The sequence below is a fragment of the Colobus angolensis genome, unplaced genomic scaffold, assembly GCF_000951035.1.
Source record: "Colobus angolensis palliatus isolate OR3802 unplaced genomic scaffold, Cang.pa_1.0 Scaffold11, whole genome shotgun sequence".
In the NCBI taxonomy this organism is placed as follows: Eukaryota; Metazoa; Chordata; class Mammalia; order Primates; family Cercopithecidae; genus Colobus; species Colobus angolensis.
In genome coordinates, this window is record NW_012112030.1 from 3,482,493 (window position 1) to 3,487,799 (window position 5,307).

Genomic DNA, 5,307 nt, shown 5'->3' on the forward strand with positions numbered 1-5,307 from the left:
ATTTGGAAGCACGTATGGTGGGCGTTAGGAGTGAAGTAGGGCTGGGCGCGGTGGCTCGCGCCTGTAATCCCAGCACTTTGTGGGGCCAAGGCAGGTGGATCACTTGAGGCCAGGAGTTCGAAACCAGCCTGGCCAACAAGATGAACTCCCATCTCTGCTAAAAATACAAAAACTTAGCCGATCGTGGTGGCGCGCACCTGTGGTCCCAGCTACTGGGAAGGCTGAGGCAGGAGAATTGTTTGAACCCGGGAGGTGGAGGTTGCAGTGAGCTGAGATGGTGCCACTGCATGCGCTCCAGCCTGGGCGACGGAGTGAGACTCTGTCTCCAAAAAAACATTAATAGATGGGAAGTAGAAGCGAACTTAGGCCTTCCCTGAAGGAGCTCGGCCAAGGAGTACCTGAAATGTCTCTGCATCTCTTTAAGGTCTGATAAAGGAACCAGGAGCGAGCACTAATCACTTCCCTTTCCTGCCTCAGAGCTTTCATGTGTTTGCTGTTCCCCTCCTGAAATGCCAAGTGCCAATGGTATTTATTTATTTACAGAAATGGGGTCTCCCTATGTTGTCCAGGCTGGTCTCAAACTCCTGGCCTCAAGCTATCCTCTCGTCACAGCCTCCCAAAGTGTTGGGATTACAGGCATGAACCACTGTCCCCAGCCCTGATCGTCTTTAAAACGTCTTTCCTCATCTTATTTGAGCTTCCTGCTTCATGTGACCCCACACCCTTGGTTTTCCTGTACCTCCATAGCTGCTCCTCTGTGGGTCCCGGGGACCCACCCCCTTCTCTGCCCAAGTTGTATATGTCTGGGCTCAGGCCAAATGCCCTTCCATTTGCAGTGGGCACTGCCACAGGAAATCTCATGCCCTTCCGGGCTTCACAAACCATCCACATGCTCTGCTGCCTGCCAGAGAGACATCCATCCCAGTCAGATGCCCAGCCCTCACCTTTCCCAAAGCCTCAGCTGGACACAGGGGAGCATCTCAAATCTTCTGCGGGCCAAAACAGTGCTGTATTAGTGCCCCAACCTGCTCATCCACATTCTTGTGATTCTCTGTAAACAGCCCCTTCATCCACCCAGCTGCTCAGGTGAAAATCTCAAATCCTCCTCCAGTCCTTCCTCCCCGAACCTCTCATGCAGCCCTCTGCCTTCCTAGGACGCTGAGCACCCCTCACTCCCAGTGCCAGCTGGGGTGCTGTCTGAGTGGCTGCCTCCCACTTGGCATGAAGTGTGACCTCTTGCCCGGTGTGGTGGCTTACACCTGTAGTCACAGCACTTTGGGAGGCTGAGGCGGGCAGATCGCTTGAGGCCAGGAGACTGGGACCAGCCTGGCCAATATGGTGAAACTAAAATACAACAATTAGCCAGGCATGGTAATGCGTGCCTATCATCCCAGCTACCCTACCCAGGAGGCTGAGGCAGGAAAATTGCTTGAACCTGGGAGGCAGAGGTTGCAGTGAGCCAAGGTCACACCACTGAACTCCAGCCTGGGCAACAGAGTGAGACTCTGTCGCAAATTAAAAAAAAAAGAAGAAGGAGAAGGAGAAGAAATGTGACCTCTCTAAGGCAAGGCAGTGTCCCACTCTGATTCACTTCCATGTGTAAAACAGGACCTGCACCCTGAGGGCACTCACTCAAGGAGGCTGCTGGGATGGGTGGATGCACAGTTAAGGTCTTCATGGTGGCTGGGGCTGACCCCATCCCCATCACTCCCCACACACACCTGCACACTCATCACTCCTACACTCGCACCCACCACTGAAAGCCTGGCCCCTAATCTGATTTGCCTAACAAGGTCCCCGGATGAACAACACATGCTTCCCTACCTCTCCCCTGCTAGGGCCACACCGTGTTCTGGGATGTACTCAGGGATCAGGAGAACAAAACCTCGGGGAGTGAAAGGACATTCCAGGGTGCTGGCCTCTGCATCTCCCTCCATGCCCTCACCCCTGCCTGACACACCCTCACCCCTGTACCTGGCCAGCTCCTACCAACCCTTAAAGTCTCACCAAGTTCAGTGGTGGCAGCCACACCCTAAAGTGACTGACTCCCCAATGACCTATGCCCTTATATAGTCTTCCTGACCTTGGGTACAAGCAAAATAGGTGACTGGCTTCTAACCCATAGAGCCTGGCAAAAGCAATGGGATGTCACTGTCACAGTGCATCACCTTCGCACACTAGAGAGAAAGGTTCCGCCGGCAGGCACTGCAGGAGGGAGATGCTGTGCTGAGAAAGGACCTTTGGAGGGACCCCGTAGGCAAGGAAGCAAAAAGCTGGGCCCTTGCCAAGCGGGTCTGAGGAAATGAATTCTGCCAATAACCTCAGTGGACGTGGAAATGGATTCTGCCCTGGTGGAGCCTCAGATGAGGATGCAGCCCAGCTGCTTAGCATGAGATCCCAAGCAGAGGACCTGCTAAAATGTGCTCAACTCCTAGCTTGCCAAAATTGGCTTAAAGGTGTGTGTTGTTTTAAGCTTCTAAGTTTTTAGTTATTGCCTATGAAAGTGTTAAAATATGAGACAATAACTTAGGTCCCCTCCCCATCACATACATTCTTCTTTCTGGCATTCATCACAATTATACTCATTGATTTAAAATCTCCCTCTTGACTGGGTGCAGTGGCTCAGGAGTTCCAGACCAGCCTGGCCAACATGGTGAAACCCCATCTCTACTAAAATACAAAAACTAGCTAGACGTGGTGGTGCAATCCTGTAATCCCAGCTACTCGGAAGGTTGAGGCAGGAGAATTGCTTGAATCCAGGAGGCAGAGGTTGCAGTGAGCTGAGATTACACCATTGCACTGCAGCCTGAGTGACAAGAACAAAACTCTGTCTCAAAAAAAAAAAAAGATTGTCTCTTGCCACTAGCATGAAGGTCCCATGAGAAGAAAAATGGAAACTCTTGCTCATAACAGTGCCCCAAATGCCCAGCACGGTGTAGCTCTGGGGCAGTTGGTAGATGGTGGACGCTGCTGGTTGGAGGGCCCAGCTGGCCCTCCCAACTGCCTTCTCCCTGGTCACGTTCCATTAGAGAGAACAGAATAGTTTCTTGCCTTTCCAGAGTCCCTCTTAGTGGGGATTGGCCAAGTGACATTGTCCTGCCCCGGGAGACATAAGTGGAAGTTACCTTAAAGGTTTCTAGCCTTGGTGTGCTGCGACAATTTGAACCAGGACATGAGAGCTGACCGTCCATTGTTCGGGAATTCTGCAAGTTGGTTGTTCAACACATTCAGTGCTTAAAAATATGAAATAATATAAGCTCGCAAATTTAAAAAATGCATTAGAACAGATGCAGTGGCCCACGTCTAACACATTGGAAGCCTGAGGCAGGAAGATCACTTGAGCCCAGGAGTTCAAGACCAGCTTAGGCAAAAAAGGAAGACCCTGTCTCCACAAAAAAGTTTAAAATTAGCTACGCATGGTGGTGTGTGCATGCCATCCTAGCCACTCAGGAGGCTGAGATGGGAGGATCGCTTGAGCCATCTGTTCAAGGCTCCAATGAGCTATGATAGTGCCACTGCACTCTAGCCTGGGTGACAGAGCCAGACCCTGTCTCAGAAATAAATATATTTCATATATTAATAAATTTATAATAAATGTATATATATGCACATTTATGTATTATAATTATATATTTAGACATAAATATATATTTCTTGTTTTATTTATTTATTTATTTACTTATTTTGAGATGGAGTTTAACCCTTGTCGCCCAGGCTGGAGTGCAATGACACAATCTGGGCTCACTGCAACCTCCACCTCCTGGGTTCAAGTGATTTGCCTCAGTCTCCTGAGTAGCTCCACCTCCTGGGTTCAAGTGATTTTCCTGCCTCAGTCTCCTGAGTAGCTGTGATTACAGGTATGCACCACCACGCCTGGCTAATTTTTGTATCTTTAGTAGAGATGGGGTTTCTCCATGTTGGTCAGGCTAGTCTCGAACTCCTGAGCTCAGGTGATCTGCCCACCTCGGCCTCCCAAATTGCTGGGATTACAGGTGTAAGCCACTGTGCACAGCCTATGGGATATATTTATACATTATAATTATGTATATTAATTTTATATAATTATATATAAATATAAAAATAAAAAATTTCCTTGACTTCTCTTGTTTCTACCTACAGTCAGTACCAAGACTTCAAATACTATCTACATGTAATGATTTTAAATGTATATTATATATATATATATATTTTTTGAGACGTAGTCTCGCCCTGTCACCAGGCTGGAGTGCAGTGGCACAATCTCAGTTCACTGCAACCTCTGACTCCCAGGTTCAAGCGATTCTCCTGCCTCAGCCTCCCAAGTAGCTAGGCTTATAGACGCCCACCACCACGTCCAGCTAATTTTTGTATTTTTAGTAGAGACAGGGTTTTGCCATGTTAGGTTGGTTTCGAACTCCTGACCTTAACTGATTGTCCACCTCAGCCTCCTAAAGTGCTGGGAATACAGGCGTGAGCCACCTTGGCCAAAATATTTTTCTGTTTCCAAACATTTTACTCTACTGTAAAAAAAATCTTTGTACCTCTCTTCTTTTCATCTTTCCTAAGTGTACATATAACCAAAATGTCTTTAGGTTCAGGTCCCCCCGTGAAAACTTTACAGGGTGTTGTGTCCTCAGCCACCCTCCTGTCTTTTCCTAGTCCTGGCATTTTAGAACTGTCTGGGGATGTCCCAGGATACCCACTGTGGCCATGTCTATTGGAGGGTCTAGTGAGTATTAGTCCCGGCGTCATCTCATTGCCAAGGACAGCCTGAGGTAGGGGGTAGAGTCGCTCAGGGAGCAGCTGGATGCTCTTGGCCGTAGAGGAATCTCCTGGTATAGTTTCATCTAACATGGTGACCCCTTAGGGTTATTAAAATTTTAGGACATTAAAATTATGGACAATACAACATAATGTCATTAAAGCCAGGTCATTAAAACTGTTCCTCCAGCCGGAGTTTTTATTCCTCGGAGACACATTGACGGTCTGCCAATGGGATGCTGATATTGAGAGGAAAAGGCAGAAATGATTTCTGCTCTCTAGATTGTCTCAGACTTGTGAAGAGAGAAAAACTGTCCCAAAGGACAAGGAAAACCCTCCCCAGAGAGGACGTGCAAGAACCTGAATATGAAAATGCACTTAAGGCGCACAGAGGACAAAGAGCAGTGCCAGTGCCTCCTAGGTGGTCACTGAGTACTTTACTGAACAGGATGGGTGTCCCGACGGATGGAATGGCCTGCCGTGACACTTAGAAAGGTCTGTGTTGGAGTCAGCACTGCCTCTCCCTGAGTTTGTTACCTTGAAAAAGCTTGTCCGCTTATTTGAGTT

At 48.4% G+C, this 5,307-nt stretch overlaps 1 pseudogene; it reads right to left on the reverse strand.

Moving 5' to 3' along the window:
• Nucleotides 1-4,833, reverse strand: part of LOC105521276 — a 72,364-nt pseudogene extending 67,531 nt beyond the window's left edge.
• Nucleotides 4,834-5,307: the final 474 nt, after the last annotated feature.